The sequence below is a fragment of the Pseudophryne corroboree genome (genome assembly GCF_028390025.1).
Source record: "Pseudophryne corroboree isolate aPseCor3 chromosome 3 unlocalized genomic scaffold, aPseCor3.hap2 SUPER_3_unloc_3, whole genome shotgun sequence".
NCBI classification, from domain to species: Eukaryota; Metazoa; Chordata; class Amphibia; order Anura; family Myobatrachidae; genus Pseudophryne; species Pseudophryne corroboree.
The window spans coordinates 166,549-190,273 of NW_026967519.1; the positions used below are offsets into that span (position 1 = coordinate 166,549).

At 48.3% G+C, this 23,725-nt stretch overlaps 1 protein-coding gene across 1 annotated transcript in view; it reads left to right on the top strand.

Annotated features, from left to right (window-relative positions):
* Positions 1-23,725, top strand: part of LOC134983999 (oocyte zinc finger protein XlCOF7.1-like) — a 166,758-nt gene that overhangs the window by 140,902 nt on the left and 2,131 nt on the right. The window lies entirely within an intron of this gene.

Here is a 23,725-nt window from a genome sequence, read left to right on the forward strand (position 1 = left end):
CCCGAGGGGATCTCGAGGTGGGAGCTCGACTGCGTCACTTCAGCCGCGTCTGGTAGGCTTCCTGCCAGTATACCTGGGTCAGAGATCTCATTTCTTAGGGCTACAAGCTGGAGTTCGACGGTGCTCCTCCCCAACGATTTTTCAAATCAAGCTTATCAGCTTTGATGGCTATGCAGGTTATGTTACAACAGGCCATCCAAAAGTTGGTCCAGTCCTACGTCATTGTTCCAGTACCAATACCACAACGAGGCAAGGGTTATTACTCCAACCTGTTTGTGGTACCAAAACAGGATGGTTTGGTAAGGCCCATTTTGAATCTGAAGTTCTTGAATCCTTACCTGAAGGTTTTCAAGTTCAAAATGGAATCCTTGCGAGCAGTGATTGCGGGCCTGGAGGAACAGGAATTCATGGTCTCCTTGGACATCAAGGATGCTTACCTTCATATTCCGATTTGACCACCTCACAACCGTACCTGAGGTTTGCCCTGCTGGACGATCACTACCAGTTCCAGGCCCTGCCCTTCGACCTGTCCACAGCTCCGAGGTTAATCGTAAAGGTGATGGCGGAGATAATGGTCCAGGGGGTCAATGTTGTCCCTTACCTTCACGATCTTCTGGTAAAAGCAAGATATAGGGAGCTTTTATTGCTCCATATCGACCGCACTATCCACCTTCTGTCACACCATGGGTGGATCCTCAACTTACAGAAGTCCCACCTGGAGCCAACTCAAAGGCTCCTGTTCCTGGGGATGTTGCTGGATACTGTGGCCTAGAAGGTACCAGGGGACAAGGCGAGAACACTTCAGGAGATGGTCTGCATGGTGCTCTGACCTACTCGAGTGTTCATCCATCTTTGCATAAGATTGTTGGGAAAGATGGTCGCCTCATACGAGGCGATCCAATATGGGAGGTTCCGTGCCAGAACATTTCAGTTGGATCTCCTGAGCAAGTGGTCCGGATCACATCTACAGATGCACCGGATGATTCGGCTGTCACCTCAGGCCAGGATTTCCCTCTTGTGGTGGCTTGCAGTCCTCCAATCTACTGGAGGGCCGGAGTTTTGGGATCCAAGATTGGACCCTCCTTACGACAGATGCTAGTCTAAGTGGATGGGGAGCTGTCACCCAAGGGGCGCAGTTCCATGGCAGGTGGTCAGCCCATGAAAAGCCGCAACTTTCTGGAACTTCCGTTGATCTAGAAAGCTCTGCTTAAGGCCTCTCCTCTGCTCAGGGATCACGCGATCTAAGTACAGTCGGCCAACGCCACAGCCGTGGCGTACATCAATCGGCAAGGAGGGACAAAAAGCAGAGCCTGCATGCGAGAAGTGTCAAACATACTCCCCTGGGAAGATAGAAATGCAAGAGCAATGTCGGCAATCTTCATTCCGGGTGTGGTAAACTGGGAAGCGGATTTCTTAAGTCGTCACGATCTCCACCTGGGGGAGTGAGGACTTCACCAGCAGGTGTTCCATCAGGTCATCAACCGGTGGGGCTGCCCGCAAATAGACATGATGGCTTCTCGACTCAACAAGAAGCTTCACTGGTATTGCTCACGAACAAGGAACCCTCAGGCGAGGACAGTGGATGCACTGACGTCACCTTGGCCTTACCGGCTGGTCTACCTGGTTCCCCCGATTCCGTTGCTCCCAAGGGTGCTAAAGCGAATCGGGAATTAAGGAGTCCAGGCACTTCTGTTTGGGCTCAGAGGGCGTGGTACGTAAATCTTCTGGACATGTCCGTCGAAGACCCTTGGCCTCTCCCACTAAGAAGAGATCTTCTTCAACAGGGACCGTTCATCTACCCGGACTAACGACGTCTTCAATTGACGGCAGGGAGGTTGAGCGGAACATCCTAGGGCCTTTCCAAAAAGGTTATTGCTACCATGGTTCAGGCCAGGAAACCTGTGACGTCAAAACATTATCATCATATCTGGAAGAGATATGTCTCTTGGTGCGAGAAACACACATATCCACCTGCAGAGTTCCACTTGGGACTTTTCTTATGTTTCCTGCAGGCTGATGTGGATAAGGGCTTATGCCTGGGTTCCATTTAAGGTGCAGACTTCGGATCTCTTCATTTTCTTCCAGAAGAAATTGACAATGTTGTCAGAAGTTCAGACCTTCTTGCAAGGGGTACTCCACATCCAACCTCCTTTTGTGCCGCCTACGGCACCCTGGGATTTGAATGTAGTGTTGGAATTTCTACAGTCCTTCTGGTTTGAACCTCTGATGACGGTTGAAGACAAGTACCTCACGTGGAAGACTGTGATGTTATTGGCTCTGGCTTCTGCTCAAAGTGTCTCAGAATTGGGGGCCTTATCGTGTAAGAGTCCCTACTTGGACTTTTACGAGGACAGAGTGGAGCTCTGTACAGGACAGCAGTTCCTGCCGAAGGTTGTCTCCGCGTTTCACCGAATCAACCTATTGTGGTTCCTTCAAATTCTGACTCTTCTCCTCCTCTGGAGGCTTTAGATGATGGACGAGCTTTGAAGATCTATAGCAAGCGAACGGCTCGGATCAGAAAGACGGATCCTTTGTTCGTGCTCTAGGATGCCCAGAAAAAGGGTTGTCCTGCTTCGAAGCAGTCCATTGCTCGTTGGATTAGGCTTACTATCCAACAGGCCCATGTGTCGGCAGCTTTACCTGTTCCTAAGTGTAGTCTCAGCCTTGCAACTGTGCTGAGCAGCTACCTGGTCGGGGAAGAAAACATTTGTTAAGTTCTACAAGTTTGATGCCCTGGCCAAAGAGTATACCCAGTTTGGGCAGGCGGTGCTGAAGCAGTCTCCACACGTTCCTGCCCATTCTGGTACGTTCCCATCGTACTAGATTCCCCAATATCCCTTATGGATGCTAGAGAAAATAGGATTTGAATTACCTACCAGTAAATCCTTTTCTCGTAGTCCATAAGGGATATTGGACGCCTGCCTCAGTGCGTTGACTTTTCTGCAGGTTCTCGTTATGTGGTTACCTGTTCAGATGTTGTTGTTGCCGGCCATTGCCGGTTGTTATATGGTCGTGGTGTGCTGGTATATAAATCTTACCACTCTTTGTTATCATGTTTCCTTCTCTCGTATATGTCCTTTCTCCTTCAGGCACTATTTTACCTATAACTGCCTGTAGGAGGAGGCATAGAGGGGAGGAGCCAGCACACCTAGTGAAGAAATATAAAGTGCACCGGATCCTTTGGACCACGTCTATACCCCATCGTATTAAGTCTCCCCAATATCCCTTATGGACTACGAGAAAAGGATTTACCGGTAGATAATTGAAATCCTATTTTTTACTTCTTGATACATTAATCCCATTGTCTTACTGTCCAGAAAAGTGATCATGCTTAGGAGTATGTTTGGTAATGCTAAGGGGTATATTTACTAATGTGTGGGTCTGCAGAAGTTGGGATGTTTTCCATAGCGACCAATCACATTCTCCTTATTTATCTAGCACCTTCTAGAAGACAATTAGAATCTAAAACCCGCACTTCAGTAAATATAACCCCTTAGTTTCAGGAGAGTGGAGGCTTCTTATCCACAGATCTAGCTGGAACCTACATGCTCCTTGGCTTCTAATACTTTCTTACTGTGGCTGGGACCCTGTTCCACATAGCCATGATGGTGGGCATGGTCTCAGAATGGTACGCCCTCTGGGGTGGTGCCATTATGGGCAGTGTCGGCGCTAGGCGTCATGTATAAATAACTAAAATGTAAAATTAAATGTTAAAAAAAACGTATTTATATGTTTCACCACAGCCCCACATTGCTTCCTGCTGCTTTGTCCCTCAGTGCTGTACGGTGTAAAATCGGGCATAGAAGCTACAGGGCTGCACCAGTGGCAATGTGTGTGAATTGCAGAACACGTGGTCCGGGAGAGGAAATTCCCAGTACCACCAGCACTGCAAGAGTTTAAGTCCATGGACTACTATAAATTATATGTATTATAATGTAAGGATAACGTGTTTTTTTTTTTTTTTTTTTCAAAATGTGTTTAGTTGAAATGTCCGACATACAGATAGAAGACATACAGTGGTTCTTGAAAGTTTGTGAACCCTTCAGCATTTTCTATATTTCTGCTGAAATTTGGCCTAAAACGACCTCAGATTTTCACACAAGTCCTAAAAGAAGATAAAGAGAACCAAATCACACACGAGACAAAAAAAATAGACGTGCTCATTTTTTTATATTTTTTTTTTTTTGAGGAAAATTATCCAATATCACGTATCTGTGAGTGGCAAAAGTATGTGAACCTTTAGGCTTAGCAGATATTTTGAAAGTGAAATTAGAGTAAGGTATTTCCAATTTATGGGATGACAATCAGGTGTGCGTGGACAACCTGTCTTTTTAAAAGAACAGGGATCTATCAGTCGGTTGTTCACAACACGTTTGAGGAAGTCTATCATGCCATGAACAAAGGAGATTTCTGAGGACCTCAGAAGAAGAGTTGTTGATGCTCATCAGGCTGGAAAAGGTTACAAATCCATCTCTAAAGAGTTTGGACTCCACCAATCAACAGTCAGATTGAATACAAATGGAGGAAATTCCAGACCATTATTACCCTCCCCAAGAGTGGTCGACCAACAAAGATTACGCCAAGAGCAAGGCGTCTAAAAGTTTACAAGGTCACAAAGGAACCCATGGTAACCGCTAAGCAACTGAAGGCCTTTCTCACATTAGCTAATGTTAATGAGACCACTTAACAACAATTCTGTGTGCATGGCAGGATTGCAAACAGAAATCAGCTGCTCTCCAAAAAGAAACATTGCTGCCCATCTGCAGTTTGTTAAAGATCACCTGCACAATCCAGAAGGCTATTGGAACAATGTTTTGTGGACAGATGATTCCACAATAGAGCTCTTTGGCTTAAATGAGAAGTGTTATGTTTGGAGATAGGAGAACACTGCATTCCAGCATAAACACCTCATAAACACGGTGGTGCTGGTGGTATCATGGTTTGGGCCTGTTTTGCTGCATCTGACCCAGGATCACTTGCCATCATTGATGTGACAATGAATTTTGAATTATACCAGAATATTCTAAAGGTCCATGAGCTGTATCTCAGGAGAACGTGGGTCATACAGCAAGTACACAAGTCATTTGACCAATGAAGGGTTAAAGAAGAATAAATGTAAAGTTTTGGATTGGCCAAGTCAAGGTCCTGACCTTAATCCAATCGAAATGTTGCTCGCTTCAGGTCATTCCACATCATAACAGAGGTGAAGCTGTTTTGCAGAGGAATGGGGTATAATTCCTCCAAGCTGATGATCAGGACTAATCAACAATTACTGGAAACAGATGTAGTTATTGAAAGCAAATACTGAAAGCAAAGGTTCACATACTTATGCCCCTTATAGATATGTGATATTGGATCATTCCTCAATATAAAAATGAGCACGTCTCATTTCTTTGTCTCATTTGATTTGGTTCTCTTTATCTAGTTTTAGGACTGAAAATCTGAGGTAGTTTTAGTCCAAATTTCAGCAGAAATGTAGAAAATTCTGAAGGGTTCACAAACTTTGGAGCACCACTATAGTAAGCACACAACAATTAGTGGGTTAAGGCAATAACCTGGTTTAGGAGTTAAACAATTATAAAATAAAATAATGTAGTTATCCAACCATTACCAGTAGGATATAGAGCAGGGGTAGCCAACTCCAGTCCTAGAGAGTTACCAACAGTTAACGCTTTCCAGGTCTCCTCACAGAATCACAAGTGATGTAACTAGCTCCACCTGTGGATCTTTTAAGATGTGTGAGTAATGAATACACCTGTGCACCTGCTAGGTGGTCTGGAAAATGTGAACTGTAACGCGGGGTGGGGCGTGAATAAAAAGATGCACGTACAGGTAGCATTTTATGGGTGTGTTGCTAAAGGTGGTTGCGTACAGAGATGTTCCACTGATTACATAGTAAATCATAGATGCGGGGTTGGGAAAAAAATAGGATTTTAATTACCTACCGGTAAATCCTTTTTGCGTAGTCCGTAGAGGATGCTGGGGTCCACATTAGTAACATGGGGTATAGACGGGTCCTTTGGGAGCTATGGGCACTTTAAGAGTTTAATAGTCTGGGCTGGCTCCTCCCTCTATGCCCCTCCTACCAGACCCAGTCTAGAAATAGTGCCCGAGGAGACATACTTCGAGAGAAGGAAATACACAGATAGTGGTGAGATTCACACCAGCTCACACATAACAGACAACCAAGCTAACTAGCTTGAAACAAGTCAACAACCGCTGAACAACATTACTTAACCAAGTAACAAGGCAGTACTGAACCAAGTAACAACTGCAGGAAAATGAAGCGCTGGGAGAGCGCCCAGCATCCTCTACGGACTACGAGAAATGGATTTACCGGTGGGTTATTAAAATCCTATTTTCTCATAGGTCCTAGAGGATGCTGTGGTCCACATTAGTGACATGGGGATGTACCAAAGCTCCCAGTATGGGAGGGAGAGCGCGGAGGCTCCTGCAGAACAGATTGACCAAACTTAAGGTCCTCAGAGGCCAAAGTATCGAACTTGTAAAACTTTGCAAACGTGTTCGACCCAGACCAAATAGCTGCTCGGCAAAGTTGTAAAGCAGAGACACCCCGGGCAGCCACCCAGGCAGAACCCACTTTATGAGTAGAGTGAGCCTTATCCGATTTTGGACGCGGCAATCCTGCCACAGAATAAGCATGCTGGATAGTGAACCTGATCCAGCGAGAAATCATCTGCTTAGAAGCAGGACACCCAATCTTGTTGGGATCATAAAGGACAAACAGACAGACAGTCCGACTTTCTGTGACGAGAAGTTCTCTTCACATGAATCTTCAAAGCCCTCACAACATCTAAGGACTTTGAGGTAATTGAGGAGTCAGTAGCCACTGGCACCACAATAGGTTGGTTGATATGAAAAGCCGACACAACCTCTGGAAGAAACTGCTGATGCGTCCTGAGGTCAGCTCTATCTTCATGGAAAATCAAGTAGGGGCTCTTGCAGGACAATGCCCCCAATTCTGACACACGTCTAGCAGATGCCAATGCCAACAGTGTGACAGCCTTCCAAGTAAGAAACTTGACTTCAGCCTCCTGTAAAGGTTCGAACCAATCCGATTGCAGGAACTGCAGCACCACGTTAATATCCCAAGGTTCCGTAGGCGGCACAAAGGGAGGTTGGATGTGCAGAACCCCTTTCAAGAAAGTCTGAACCTCAGGAAGGGCAGCCAATTGATATTCTGGAAGAAAATGGACAAGGCCGAAATCTGGACTTTTATGGAGCGCAGGCCCACATCCATTCCTGCTTGCAGGGAGAGGAGAAACCGCCCACGTTGAAATTCCATCGTAGGAAACTTCTTGGATTCACACCAAGACACATACTTTTTCCAAATCCTATGGTAAGGTCTTGACGTTACTCTCTTCCTAGCCCGTATCAGGGTAGGAATAACCTTGTTCGGAATGCCCTTCCGAGCTAAGATCTGGTGTTCAACCTCCATGCTGTCAAACATAGCCGTTGTAAGTCTTGATAAGCGAACGGCCCCTGTTGCAGAAGGTCCTCTCAAAGAGGACTCGGATCTTCCAGTAGTAACTCCAGAAGATCCGCGTACCAAGCCCTTCTTGCCCAGCCCGGAGCAATGAGGATCGCCTGAACTCTTGTTCTTTTGATTAGTTTGAGAATCCTTGGGATGAGCAGGAGTGGAGGGAATACGTACACTGACTTGAACACCCACGGAGTTACCAGGGCGTCCACTGCCACTGCCTGTGGATCCCTCGACCTGGAACAGTACAGCCGAAGCTTCTTGTTGAGGCGTGAGGCCATCATGTCTATTTGAGGTAAGCCCCAAAGACTTGTCACCTCTGCAAACACCTCTGGGTGTAGGCCCCACTCCCCCGGATATAGATCGTGTCTGCTGAGGAAGTCCGCTTCCCAGTTGTCCACTCCTGGAATGAAGATTGCTGACAGCGCCGCTGCGTGTCTTTCCTCCCAGAGGATGATTCTTGTTACCTCTGACATTGCAGCTCTGCTCTTCGTTCCGCCCTGCCTGTTTTATGTAGGACACCGCTGTGACGTTGTCCGACTGAACCTGAATGGCACGATCTTGCAGAAGATGTGCATTCTGGAACTAAGGGCCATGTACAACGGTCTTCTACAGGCGGTAGTTCCAGAATGTTTATTGGAAGAATGGTTTCCAGACTTGACCACCTTCCCTGGAAGGTTTCCCCTTGGGCGACTGCTCCCCAACCTCTGAGACTTGCATCCGTGGTTAGAAGAATCCAATTCTGAATCCCGAACCTGCGGCCCTCTAGTAGGTGAGAGGTTTGCAGCCACCAGAGGAGCGAGAGTCTGGCTTTCGGAGACAGACGTATCCTCTGGTGCATGTGAAGTAGAGACCCCGACCATTTGTCCAGGAGATCCAGTTGGAAGGACCGTGCATGAAATCTTCCGTACTGTAGAGCCTCGTAAGAGGCAACCATCTTCCCCAGAAGGCGAATGCACTGATGAACCGATACCCAGGTTGGCTTCAAGACATCCCGGACCATTGATTGTATCACCAACGCTTTCTCCACCGGTAGAAACACCTGCACTTCCGTGTCGAGGATGATCCCTAGAAAAGACAATCTCCTTGTCTGCTCCAAATGTGACTTTGGAAGATTCAGGATCCAGCCATGATCCCGGAGTACTCGAGTTGTGAGAGCAATGTTCTGTAACATTTTCTCCCTGGAAGATGCTTTTATCAGTAGATCGTCCAGATATGGAATTATGTTCACTCTCTGCTTGCGGAGGAGTAGCATAATTTCTGCCATTACTTTGGTGAACACTCTCTGTGCCGTGGGGAGGCCAAATGGCAGTGCCTGTAACTGATAGTAACAGAGCAAATCTGAGATAAGCCTGGTGTGGCGGCCAAATCGGAATGTGAAGTTATGCATCCTTTATATCTAGGGATACCAGGAATTCCACTTCCTCCTGACTTGAGATGACCGCTCTCAGAGACTCCATTTTGAACTTGAATTCCCTCCAAATAGGGGTTTAAAGATTTTAGGTTCAATATTGGCGTCGCCGAACCATCCGGTTTCAGTACCACAAATAGGTTTGAGTAGTAACCCATGTTTCTCTTACGTCCTAGAGGATGCTGGGGACTCCGTAAGGACCATGGGGTATAGACGGGCTCCGCAGGAGACATGGGCACTTTAAGACCTTTTAATGGGTGTGAACTGGCTCCTCCCTCTATGCCCCTCCTCCAGACCTCGGTTAGATTCTGTACCCAGAGGAGACTGGTCGCACACTAGGGGAGCTCTACTGAGTTTCTCTGGAAAAAGACTTTGTTAGGTTTTTTATTTTCAGAGAGCACTGCTGGCAACAGGCTCCCTGCTTCGTGGGACTGAGGAGAGAGAGAAGCAGACCTACTTTACTGATAGGCTCTGCTTCTTAGGCTACTGGACACCATTAGCTCCAGAGGGTCGCAGCACTTGGTACGCCTAGCTGTTCGTTTCAGAACCGCGCCGCCGTCCTCCTCACAGAGCCGGAAGATAGAAGCCGGGTGAGTATGAGAAGCAAGAAGACTTCAAAGGCAGCAGAAGACTTCAGATCTTCGTGAGGTACCGCGCAGCGCGCCATTGCTCACACACACACACACACACACGAGGCACAGCAAGGGTGCAGGGAGGGCGCCCTGGGCAGCAATAATTACCTCATAAACGTTCACTGGCACGCATAGGTACTGCATGGGCAGTATATACAGACCCCCGCCAGTATAAAAATTAGCGGGACCGAAGCGTGCCATCGAGGGAGGCGGAGCTTAGTCCCTCAGCTCTAACCAGATCCATTTTCTCCACAGCTTGCTGCAGAGACGCTGCTCCCGGACTCCCTTCACCGCTGTATACAAGTAACAGGGTGCAAATCAGGGAGGGGGGGGGGGGCACATTAATTTGGTGATAGTGTGATACAAAAAGCGCTTACAGGTCTGGGACATTATTAATATTTCAGACTGCAGTGGCGCTGGGTGTGAGCTGGCAAACTCCCTCTCTGTCTCTCTCTCTAAAGGACCTTACTGTGGGTCTGTCCCCTATATCCCAGTGTGTGTGGGGGTGTCAATACGTGTGTGTCGACATGTCTGAGGCGGAAGGCTCTTCCAGAAAGGATGCGGAGCAGAATGTAATAGTAGCTCCGTCGGCACCGCCGACTGCTGATTGGGTAGACATGTGGAATGTTTTGAATGCAAGTGTGGCTTTATTACATAAAAGGTTGGACAAATCTGAGTCCCAGAACCAAGCATGGAGACAATCCATGGATATTAATGTCAGAGAACCCATCAGGGTCCCAGAAACGTCCCTTTACCCAGATAGTAGACACTGATACCGACACGGATTCTGACTCCAGTGTCGACTATGATGACGCTCGGTTACACCCAAGGGTGGCCAAGAGTATTCAGTACATGATTATTGCAATAAAAGATGTATTACATATCACAGAGGACCCTTCTGTGACTGACACACGGGTCTGTATGTTTAAGGAGAAGAAACCTGAGGTAACATTTCCCCCATCCCATGAGCTGAACGCTCTATTTGAAAAAGCTTGGGAAACTCCAGACAAAAGACTGCAGATTCCTAAGAGAATTGTTATGGCGTATCCTTTCCTCTCACAGGGCAGGTTACGGTGGGAATCGTCACCCACGGTAGATAAGGCTTTGACGCGTTTATCCAAAAAGGTGGCTCTACCGTCTCCAAACACGGCGACACTAAAGGATCTTGCGGATCGCAGGCAGGAAACTACCTTGAAATCTATTTTATGCAACTACGGGAACCCTGCTCAGACCGGCGGTAGCGTCGGAATTGGTGAGTAGTGCGATTGCAGGATGGGCAGATAACTTGTCATCTGTCATGGACACCCTCGACAGGGAGGGTGTATTGTTGACATTGGGTCACATCAAGGACGCAGCGTTATACCTAAGGGAGGCTGCGAGAGATATTGGCCTCTTGGGATCAAGGGCCAATGCCATGGCAATTTCAGCTAGGAGGGCGTTGTGGACCTGTCAATGGACTAGTGATGCTGACTCCAAGAGACTTATGGAGGCCTTGCCGTACATGGGTGAACTTTTGTTTGGGGACGGCCTCGCGGACCTGGTTTCCACAGCTACCGCGGGTAAGTCTTCTTTTTGCCTTTTGTTCCCCCACGGCAAAAGAAAATGCCTCCATACCAGATGCAGTCCTTTCGGTCTCATAAATTCAGAAAGGGACGTGGATCATCATTCATCGCCAGAGGCAAGGGTAGAGGGAAAATAACACCCAGCTGCGGCTAGTTCCCAGGAGCAGAAGTCCTCTCCGGCCTCTACCAAATCCACTGCATGACGCTGGGGCTCCGCTGCGGGAGTCCGCACCGGTGGGGGCACGTCTTCAGCCAGGTCTGGATTCATTCGAACTCTTGGATCCTTGGGTGCTAGAAATTGTAACCCAAGGATACAGACTGGAGTTCAAAGACGTGCCTCCACACCGATTTTTCAAATCTGCCTTACCAGCTTCTCTCCCAGGGAGAGAAATAGTTTCAGCTGCGATACAAAAGCTGTGTCAACAGCAAGTGATTATCACGGTTCCCCTGTTGCAACAGGGAAAGGGGTTTTATTCAACTCTATTTGTGGTCCCGAAGCCAGACGGCTCGGTCAGACCAATTCTGAACCTAAAATCCCTAAACCTTGATAAAGCTGAATTCTTTTATCGTATAAACAACCCTTTATGAGGTCTAAGAACACTGTACGCTGACTACGTAAGAAGTACCGTAAGGGTACGCTAGTTGCGTATCGATCGCTCAGCCGTAGGCGAGACGCTCAAGCGTCGCTTTCGCTCACGGCCCAGAGATCACAGGCAGACACGCTATTGGCTGTGACTAACGTAATGATTCGCTATGGCGTAGCGGACGCTTGAGACCACGAGGAGATCACCAGCGGCGCAGACGCTCACAACGCTATACCTTGATATCTATACCTTAAACAATGAGAAATACAGTATACTTTTATGTAGAGACAATGTGTAAGTGCAACCTGGTGTAACCTGATTAACTACAAAGCTGCTTGAGCGTCACTGACGCTCTGTGAACACTTAACACTATGAGAAAATACACAGATACTTGTTTAGGGTCCAAAGCCTATTATATGTATTATAACTAATATACTTGCAAAAAGGAATCACAGTACAAATGATACACTACAATATAACAGAGACTTCCTAACCAAATAACTACACAATAAATACAATACAATACAATCTAATCAAGGGAAAATACGAGAGACAGAGAAGAGAGGGAGAGAGAGAGAGATATGAGAGAAATGGCTCACAGTAAGACAATATGATTACGGAGAGAAACTTACGCACAAGGGTAACGATCGCAAGCGCCTCTGGACATCCAGCTCCCGATTGTCAGCAATGAGAATCGTTGAAGAGAAGTGAAAGCTGGATGCCACAGGCCCGTCTTTTATGCTACACACACAATGCAGTCCAATGGTCCCTACAATCTCATTGTCCATTGGACGCAGGAATTCGGCTTCGCATCATAACAAAAGGTCATAGGTTGATTCATACAGGTGGGCTGTGACGATTTCAAACAGCTCAGGTGGGTGGGAAACTAGGTTTCCCGCCGCATACCTGAGTAAGAGTAAATAATAGTAATGGACATAAACTTCTTATGTCCATAACTATTCGCACGAGCGATTAATACGCTCCAAACCAACACCGGAATTTTGCTATTTAAATACTCTTCCGATGGGTACCAAACACTGCTGTATGACTCCTGTTAGACCCTTCGCACAATACAAAGAGGGATTCCTCCGTTCAGGGACATTCTATATTAACCAAACTTTCAGAATCTATCAAAGGGACCATGGTCTACAAACTACATTAATTGGGAGAATATGGAACTATTGGGTCGCACGCTACGAATACATACTCTTTACCGTAAATACGCATACCGAGTGAGAGCGGGTGCACGCAACAGCGGGTATGCGCTATCACGGGAAAGCGCACGCATGCGCAGGGCGTACCAGGGTGAGGTGCAAATATGGCAGTGTGTATGGGGATATTTTTCTGACTTTGACAACCTGTATTTGAAAAGATTCAAATTCAAGATGGAATCTCTCCGGGCAGTGATTTCCAGTCTGGACGGGGGGGATTTTATGGTGTCACTAGACATAAAGGATGCATACCTTCATGTCCCCATATATCCTCCTCATCAGGCGTTCCTGAGAGTCGCTGTGCAGGATTGTCATTACCAATTTCAAACGTTGCCGGTTGGGCTTTCCATGGCCCCGAGGATTTTCACCAAGGTAATGGCGGAAATGATGGTGCTCCTGCGCAAGCAAGGTGTCACAATTATCCCGTACTTGGACAATCTCCTGATAAAGGCGTGATCAAGAGACCAGTTACTGAAAAGCGTGGCACTCTCTCTGAGGGTACTACAACAACATGGCTGGCTATTAAATTTGCCAAAGTCGCAGTTGATGCCGACAACTCGAATGTCGTTTTTGGGCATGATTCTGGACCCAATGGAAAAAGCTCTGGAACTCCAGAACATGGTCAGGGATCTGCTGAAACCAAAAAGAGTGTCGATTCATCAATGCACTCGAGTGTCGGGAAAGATGGTGGCGGCCTACGAGGCCATTCCGTTTGGCAGGTTCCATGCAAGAACATTTCAGTGGGACCTACTGGACAAATGGTCAGGGTCCCATCTCCAAATGCATCGGATGATGAGCCTGTCCCCCAGGGCCAGGATATCTCCTGTGGTGGCTCCACAGTGCTCACTTCCTAGAGGGTCGCAGGTTCGGAATCCAGGATTGGGTTCTGGTGACCACGGATGTGAGCCTCCGAGGCTGGGGAGCGGTCACACAAGGAAAACATTTTCAGGGAATATGGTCAAGCCAGGAGGCTTGTCTGCACATAAATTTGCTGGAATTGAGGGCCATATACAACGGCCTGAGACAGGCGGAGCATCTTCTTCGCAACCTACCTGTACTGATCCAGTCAGATAACATCACAGCCATGGCACATGTAAACCGCCAGTGCGGAACAAGAAGCAGAGCAGCGATGGCGGAGGCCACCAGGATTCTTCGCTGGGCAGAAAATCATGTAAGCGCTCTGTCAGCTGTTTTCATCCCGGGAGTGGACAACTGGGAAGCAGACTTCCTCAGCAGACACGATCTCCATCCAGGAGAGTGGGGGCTTCATCAAGAGGTCTTTGCAGAAGTGACAAATGGTTGGGGACTCCCTCGAATAGACATGATGGCGTCACGCCTCAACAAAAAGCTTCGGACGTATTGTTCCAGGTCGAGGGACCCTCAAGCAATAGCAGTAGACGCACTAGTGACACCGTGGGTTTATCAGTCGGTCTATGTGTTCCCTCCACTTCCACTCATCCCAAAGATATTGAGGATCATAAGAAGAACAAGAGTTCAAACGATACTCATTGTTCCAGACTGGCCTCGAAGGGCCTGGTTTCCAGATCTTCAGGTAATGCTCACAGAAGATCCTTGGCCTCTTCCTCTAAGAGAGGACCTGTTACAACAGGGGCTGTGTGTGTTTCAAGACTTACCGCGGTTACGTTTGACAGCATGGCGGTTGAACACCAAATCCTAGCTAGGAAAGGTATTCCAGGAGAGGTCATCCCTACTCTGCTTAAAGCTAGGAAGGAGGTAACGGTGAAACATTATCACCGTATCTGGAGGAATTATGTGTCTTGGTGTGAATCCAAGAATGCTCCTACGGAGGTTTTCAGCTGGGTCGTTTTCTCCATTTTCTACAGGCGGGGCTGGATATGGGCCTAAAGTTAGGCTCCATTAAGGTGCATATTTCGGCCTTATCAATATTTTTTCAGAAGGAACTGTCCTCTCTTCTAGAAGTGCAGACTTTTGTGAAGGGAGTACTGCACATCCAACCTCCTTTTGTGCCCCCAGTGGCACCGTGGGACCTTAACGTGGTGTTACAGTTCCTTAAATCACATTGGTTTGAACCACTTCAAACTGTTGAGTTAAAATTTCTCGCTTGGAAAGTGGTCATGTTATTGGCCTTGGCATCTGCAGGGAGGCTGTCAGAATTGGCGGCCTTGTCTTACAAGAGCCCCTATCTGATTTTCCATGTGGATAGAGCAGAATTGAGAACTCGTCCACAATTTCTACCTAAGGTGGTTTCGTCGTTTCACATGAACCAACCTATTGTAGTGCCGGTGGAGGATTCCAAGTACCTTGATGTAGTCATGGCTTTAAAAATCTATGTAGCCAGAACGTCTCGTATTAGGAAAACGGAGGCTCTGTGTATCCTATATGCAGCCAACAAGGTTGGTGCTCCTGCTTCCAAGCAGACTATCGCACGCTGGATCTTTAACACAATTCAGCAGGCCCCTTCTACGGCTGGATTGTCGTTACCAAAATCGGTAAAGGCCCATTCCACTAGGAAGGTGGGCTCTTCTTGGGCGGCTGCCAGAGGCGTCTCGGCATAACAGCTTTGCCGAGCAGCTACTTGGTCGGGTTCAAACACTTTTGCTAAATTCTATAAGTTTGATACCCTGGCTGATGAGGACCTCTCTTTTTTTGCTCAATCGGTGCTGCAGAGTCATTCGCACTCTCCCGCCCGGTCTGGAGCTTTGGTATAAACCCCATGGTCCTTACGGAGTGCCCAGCATCCTCTAGGACGTAAGAGAAAATAAGATTTTAAACCTATCGGTAAATCTTTTTCTCCTAGTCCGTAGAGGATGCTGGGCGCCCGTCCCAGTGCGGAATAAATCTGCAGTACTTGTACATAGTTATTGATAAGTCTACACAAGGGTTGTGTTGCAGTTCAGATCAACCTGTTGCTGATCTTATTTGTTCATACTGTTTACTGGTTTAGTTATATCCCAGGTTGTACGGTGTGTTGTGGTGTGAGCTGGTATGTATCTCACCCTTAATTAACAAAATCCTTTCCTCAAAATGTCCATCTCCTCTGGGCACAGTTCCTATAACTGAGGTCTGGAGGAGGGGCATAGAGGGAGGAGCCAGCTCACAGCCATTAAAAGGTCTTAAAGTGCCCATGTCTTCTGTGGAGCCCATCTATACCCCATGGTCCTTACAGAGTCCCCAGCATCCTCTACGAACTAGGAGAAAAATATTTATCGGTAGGTTTAAAATCTTATTTTTTCAGATGATGTGGACCTGGAACAATGACATTTGCCTTTTCCAATTTTTGAATGGCTTCCTGTAGGATAGTCCTTTCTGTCAGCAAAGCTGGTACACCTGATTTGAAGAATCTGTGAGGTGGGAGTTCTTGAAACTCCAGTCTGTACCCCTGGGACACAATATCTTGCACCCAGGGGTCCAGGCCTGATGACGCCCAGATGTGACTGAAATTTCTCAGTCATGCTCCCATCTGCCCGATCTCCAGGCTGGGAGATCCACCGTCATGCTGACGATTTTGAGGAAGCATAACCAGGCTTCTGTTCCTGGGAACCTGTTGATGCAGGTTTTCTGGATTTCCCTCGACCACCTCTGAAGAAAGTGGAACTTGGCCTTTTTAACCTTTTGCAGTCCGAAAGGACTGCATTGTAGACGTAAGAAAAGATTTTCTCGTCGGTGGGGTGGCTGAGGGAAGAAAGGTTGACTTACCTGTGGTTGCCGTGGAAATCCACGCATCCAATGCCTCCCCAAACAGAGCCTGACCTGTGAAGGGTAGGTTCTCCACGCTTTTCTTGGATTCCTCATCCCCAGACCATTGGCGTAGCCAGAGACCCCTGCGTGCCGAGACAGCCATGGAAGACGTCCTTGCATTCAGATGACCCAGGTCCTTCATGGCCTCCACCATGAAACCTGCAGAATCCTGTATGTGACGTAAAAACATTTCAATGTCCCTTCTATCCAGAAAATCTAATTCCGGTGGTTCGGCTTCAGAAGGCTGTATATTGCATTCCTGAGTACATGGAATAGACTCCTCTGGAGAAGAGAAACACTCTGCAGCACAGGACACACACACAAAAATGTAGAGACCGTTTCCCCACAGAGTCTTTCAGAGAGACACAGAATATGAGGAGCCAGCACACACAGCGCCCCAGTAGGCAGTTATATAATAAATGCCTGGCGCTGACTGGAGTAACTTCAAACAGTTAACAAAACACGCTCCCTCCCTTCTATAACCCCTGGTACTGCACAGGATAGCTGGAGTTATGTGGAGGGCAGCGCTCCCTGTCAGTGTCTCTGTGTGTGATCTGCAGGGAGAAAATGGTGCTGGTGAGTGCTGGATCCTCTCTGAGGACAAGCCCCGCCCACTGTAATGGCGCGCCTTCCCACACTTATGGTATTATACTGGCTTGAGGTGAAACTGCAGCTAACAGTAGTACAAGCCCCTGTAGCTTTCTGTGACCAGTTTTTAGGGTATTGCGCTGGCCCAGGACGCCCCTCACAGCACCGCACACGTACCTCTGAGCCTTCCAGAGCGCAGCATCAGTGCTGCGCTCCCACCCTAATGCCGCCATTCTTACCGGCTCCTCGCTTACCGGGGCGTTGGCATCCTACTCACCACCGTATCTTCTGACTCTGTTAGGGGGTGGCGGCAGTGCTGCGGGAGTGAGCATAGAGGGAGGAGCCAGCCCACACTATTTAAACTCTTAAAGTACCCATGGCTCCCAAGGGACCAGTCTATACCCCATGGTACTAAATTGGACCCCAGCATCTTCTAGGACGTATGAGAATCATATATTCTTTTTTACTTGAAAGTAGTTTTTCTTTTTCTTTTTTTGCATTAAGGCATACACTGCACGACATAGCTGACGATCCAACGCACCGGAATTATAAAACAGCCTAGTGTGTACGCATTCCTTTGCAACGAGCATTCCCCTCGGCAACTAGCTTTCCCCTTGCCAACGAGCATGGATCTTAGGGGGGTCATTCCGACCCGATTGCTTGCTGCAGTTTATCGCAGCGATCGGTTCGTAACTGCGCAGACGCCGCAGCATGCCGAATGGGCAAAGGCCGTCGTTCCCTATCGATCACCTCTGCCTGATTGACAGGCAGTGGGCGGGCGGGGCCATTATGGGGGCGTGGCTGGACCATGTGGGGGCGTGGCCAGACCATTCGGGGGGCGGGCCGCAGCGGCTTCGTGACGTCACATGCAGCCGATGCGACGGGCAACTCCCGGGCAGCCGCAGGAGCTGCGCTGGCCGGAAGTTACTCAACAAGTACAAAAGCATCGCCGCTGTGCAATGCTTTTTTACTTGTGTGGGGAAGGGCAGATAGACATGTGGGGCGGACTAGCCCTGTGCTGGGCGTCCTCCCGCATGTCTGGGAACATGATCATAGCTGTGCTAAATTTAGCACAGCTACGATCAACTCGGAATGACCCCCTTAGTGCATGAAAACCCTGTCAAAGAGTATGACACCTAGTGTGTAAAACCCCTGGCAATGCACATGAAACCCCTGGCAACAACAGGTAAAAAATATAAAAAACAATCTTGGGAGGCGTGACAAAATTCAAAAAAGTTACCACTGAAAGGGTTAATGTTACATCTTTCAATAAAACCATTTTCTCTGACGTCCTAGTGGATGCTGGGTACTCCGTAAGGACCATGGGGGGTATAGACTGGCTCCGCAGGAGACTGGGCACTCTTAAAAGAAAGATTAGGTACTATATCTGGTGTGCACTGGCTCCTCCCTCTATGCCCCTCCTCCAGACCTCAGTTAGTATCTGTGCCCGGCCAGAGCTGGATGCACACTAGTGGCTCTCCTGAGCTTCTTAGAAAAAGTATTTGTTAGGTTTTTTATTTTCAGTGAGATCTGCTGGCAACAGACTCACTGCTACGAGGGACTGAGGGGAGAGAAGCAAACCTACCTGCTTGCAGCTAGCGGGCAGCAATTAGAGTACCTTACATGGCTAAATAGCACATAATACAGCCAATATACTGTATATGTGCATAATCCCCCACCATAACGCATATAAAAAAGCGGGAGAAGTCCACCGAGAAAGGGGCGGGGCTGTCTTCCTCAGCACACCAGCGCCATTTTCTCTTCACAGCTCCGCTGGAAGGACGCTCCCCAGGCTCTCCCCTGCAGTTCCAGACTTCTAGGGTAAAAGAGAGAGGGGGGCACATAAATTTAGGCGCATAACTGTGTATATAAGCTGCTATAGGGGAAAAATCACTCTGTATAGTGTGCATCCCTGCATTATATAGCGCTGTGGTGTGTGCTGGCATAGTCTCTCTCTGTCTCCCCAAAGGACTTGGTGGGGTCCTGTCCTCAGTCAGACCCTGTGTGTGTGCGGTGTGTCGGTACGGCTGTGTCGACATGTTTGATGAGGAAACTTATGTGGAGGCGGAGCAGGTGCCGATAAGTGTGATGTCACCCCCTGCGGGGCCAACACCAGAGTGGGTGGATATGTGGAAGGTATTAAACGTCAGTGTCAACTCCTTGCATAAAAGGTTCGATGACCTAATAGCTGTGGGACAGCCGGCTTCTCAGCCCGTGCCTGCCCAGGCGTCTCAGAGGCCATCAGGGGCTCAAAAACGCCCGCTACCTCAGATGGCAGACACAGATGTCGACACGGAGTCTGACTCCAGTGTCGACGAGGATCAGACTAATGTACAATCCACAAGGGCCATCCGTTGCATGATTACGGCAATGAAAAATGTGTTGCACATTTCTGACATTAACCCAGGTACCACTAAAAAGGGTATTCTGTTTGGGGAGAAAAAGCAACTAGTGGTTTTTCCCCCATCAGTTGAATGAAGCGTGTGAAGAAGCGTTGGGTTCCCCCGATAAGAAACTAGTGATTTCTAAAAAGTTACTGATGGCGTACCCTTTCCCGCCAGAGGACAGGTTGCGTTGGGAGACAACCCCTAGGGTGAATAAGGCGCTCACACGCTTGTCAAAAAAGGTGGCACTGCCGTCTCAGGATACGGCCGCCTTAAAGGAGCCTGCTGATAGAAAGCAGGAGGCTATCCTGCAGTCTGTATATACACACTCAGGTACTATGCTGAGACCTGCAATTGCTTCAGCATGGATGTGTAGTGCTGCAGCAGCTTGGTCCGATACCCTGTCAGATAATATTGATACCCTAGACAGGGATACTATTTTGCTAACCATAGAGCATATTAAAGACGTAGTCTTATATATGAGAGATGCACAGAGGGATATTTGCCGGCTGGCATCTAGAATTAATGCAATGTCCATTTCTGCCAGAAGAGTATTATGGACTCGGCAGTGGACAGGTGATGCTGATTCTAAAAGGCACATGGAGGTTTTGCCTTATAAGGGTGAGGAATTGTTTAGTGGATGGTCTCTCGGACCTCGTATCCACAACAACAGCTGGGAAGTCGACATTTTTACCTCGGGTTTCCTCACAGCCTAAGAAAGCACCGTATTATCAGGTACAGTCCTTTCGGCCCCAAAAAGGCAAGCGGGTCAGAGGCGCTTCCTTTCTGCCCAGAGGCAAGGGAAAATGGAAAAAGCTGCACCAGACAGCCAGTTCCCAGGAACAAATATCCTCCCCCGCTTCCTCTAAGTCCACCGCATGACGCTGGGGCTCCACAGGCGGAGCCAGGTGCGGTGGGGGCGCGTCTCCGGAACTTCAGCGACCAGTAGGTTCTCTCACAGGTGGATCTCTGGGTTCTGCAAGTGGTATCTCAGGGATACAAGCTGGAGTTCGAGGCCACTCCCCCTCGCCGTTACCTCAAATCAGCCTTACCGGCTGCTCCCAAAGAAAGGGAGGTAGTACTGGCAGCTATTCACAAGCTGTACCTCCAGCAGGTGATAATCAAGGTACCCCCCTTCAACAGGGGCGGGGTTACTATTCCACATTGTTTGTGGTACCGAAACCAGACAGTTCGTGAGACCCATCCTAAATTTAAAATCCTTGAACACTTATATAAGGAAGTTCAAGTTCAAGATGGAATCGCTCAGGGCGGTTATTGCAAGCCTGGAAGAGGGGGATTTTATAGTGTCATTGGACATCAAGGATGCATACCTACATGTTCCCATTTACCCACCTCACCAGGAGTACCTCAGGTTTGTGGTACAGGACTGTCATTACCAATTCCAGACGTTGCCGTTTGGTCTGTCCACGGCACCGAGGGTATTTACCAAGGTAATGGCCGAAATGATGATACTCCTTCGAAAGAAGGGAGTTATAATTATCCCGTACTTGGACGATCTCCTGATAAAGGCGAGGTCCAAAGAACAGTTGCTAATCAGCGTAGCACTATCTAAGGAAGTGCTGCATCAGCACGGCTGGATTCTGAATATCCCAAAGTCACAGCTGATTCCTGCGACGCGTCTGCTGTTCCTGGGTATGATTCTAGACACAGAACAGAAGAAGGTGTTTCTCCCGGAGGAGAAGGCCCAGGAATTATCATCTCTGGTCAGGGACCTCCTGAAACCAAAACAGGTGTCGGTGCATCACTGCACGCGAATCCTGGGAAAGATGGTAGCTTCTTACGAAGCGATTCCCTTCGGCAGGTTCCATGCAAGGATCTTCCAGTGGGATCTATTGGACAAGTGGTCCGGATCGCATCTTCAAATGCATCGGTTGATCACCCTGTCCCCGAGGGCCAGGGTGTCTCTGCTGTGGTGGCTGCAGATTGCTCATCTTCTCGAAGGCCGCAGATTCGGCATACAGGACTGGGTCCTGGTGACCACGGATGCAAGCCTCCAAGGTTGGGGGGCAGTCACTCAGGGAAGAAACTTCCAAGGACAATGGTTGAGTCAGGAAACTTCCCTACACATAAATATTCTGGAGCTAAGGGCCATTTACAATGCCCTGAGTCAAGCAGAATCCCTGCTTCAAAACCAACCGGTGCTGATTCAGTCAGACAACATCACGGCAGTCGCCCATGTAAATCGATAGGGCGGCACAGAAGCAGGATGGCAATGGCAGAAGCCACAAGGATTCTTCGATGGGCGAAGAATCACGTGCTAGCACGGTCAGCAGTGTTCATTCGGGGAGTAGATAACTAGGAAGCCTTCCTCAGCAGACACGACCTCCACCCGGGAGAGTGGGGACTTCATCCAGAAGTCTTCAAGCTGATTGTAAACCGTTGGGAACGACCACATGTGGACATGATGGCATCCCGCCTCAACAAAAAGCTAAAAAGATATTGTGCCAGGTCAAGGGGACCCTCAGGCGATAGCTGTGGACGCTTTAGTGACACCTTGGGTGTACCAGTCGGTTTATGTGTTCCCTCCTCTTCCTCTCATACCCAAGGTACTGAGGATAATAAGAAAGAGAGGAGTAAGGACTATACTCATCGTTCCGGACTGGCCAAGAAGAACTTGGTACCCGGAACTTCAAGAAATGATCTCAGAGGACCCATGGCCTCTGCCGCTCCGACAGGACCTGCTGCAGCAGGGACCCTGTCTGTTCCAAGACTTACCACGCCTGCGTTTGACGGCATGGCGGTTGAACGCCGGATCCTAAGGGAAAAGGGCATTCCAGAGGAAGTCTTTCCTACACTGATAAAAGCTAAGAAGGACGTGACAGCAAAACATTATCACCGCATATGGCGAAAATATGTTGCTTGGTGTGAGGCCAGAAAGGCCCCAACAGAGGAATTTCATCTGGGTCGATTTCTGCACTTCCTACAGTCAGGAGTGACTATGGGCCAAAAATTGTGATCCATTAAAGTCCAGATTTCGGCCCTATCTATTTTCTTTCAAAAAGAACTGGCTTCACTGCCTGAAGTTCAGACGTTTGTTAAGGGAGTGCTGCATATTCAGCCCCCTTTTGTGCCTCTGGTGGCACCTTGGGATCTCAACGTGGTGTTGGATTTCCTAAAATCACATTGGTTTGAGCCACTTAAGACCGTGGAGTTAAAATATCTCGCGTGGAAGGTGGTCATGCTGTTGGCCTTGGCTTCGGCCAGGCAGGTGTCAGAATTGGCGGCTTTGTCGTATAAAAGCCCATATCTGATTTTCCATATGGACAGGGCAGAATTGAGGACTCGTCCTCAATTCCTTCATAAGGTGGTATCAGCGTTTCATTTGAACCAACCTATTGTGCTGCCTGCGGCTAATCGAGACTTGGAGGATTCCAAGTTGCTGGACGTAGTCTGGGCTCTGAAAATCTATGTTTCCAGGACGGCTGGAGTCAGGAAAACTGACTCGCTATTTATCCTGCATGCACCCAACAAGCAGGGTGTTCCTGCTTCAAAGCAGATTATTGCTCGCTGGATCTGTAACACGATTCAGCTTGCTCATTCTGCGGCTGGCCTGCCGCATCCTAAATCCGTAAAAGCCCAGTTCACGAGGAAGGTGGGCTCTTCTTGGGCGGCTGCCCGAGGGGTCTCGGCTTTACATCTTTGCCGAGCTGCTACTTGGTCGGGTTCAAACACTTTTGCAAAATTCTACAAGTTTGATACCCTGGCTGAGGAGGACCTTGAGTTTGCTCATTCGGTGCTGCAGAGTCATCCGCACTCTCCCGCCCGTTTGGGAGCTTTGGTATAATCCCCATGGTCCTTACGGAGTACCCAGCATCCACTAGGACGTCAGAGAAAATAAGAATTTACTCACCGGTAATTCTATTTCTCGTAGTCCGTAGTGGATGCTGGGAGCCCGTCCCAAGTGCGGACTCTCTGCAATACATGTATATAGTTATTGCTTAACAAAAGGGTTATTGTTTTGAGCCATCTGTTAATGAGGCTCATTCTTCTTTCATACTGTTAACTGGGTATAGTTATCACGAATTGTACGGTGTGGCTGGTATGAGTCTTACCCTGGATTCCAAATCCTTTCCTAGTAATGTCAGCTCTTCCGGGCACAGTTTCCCTAACT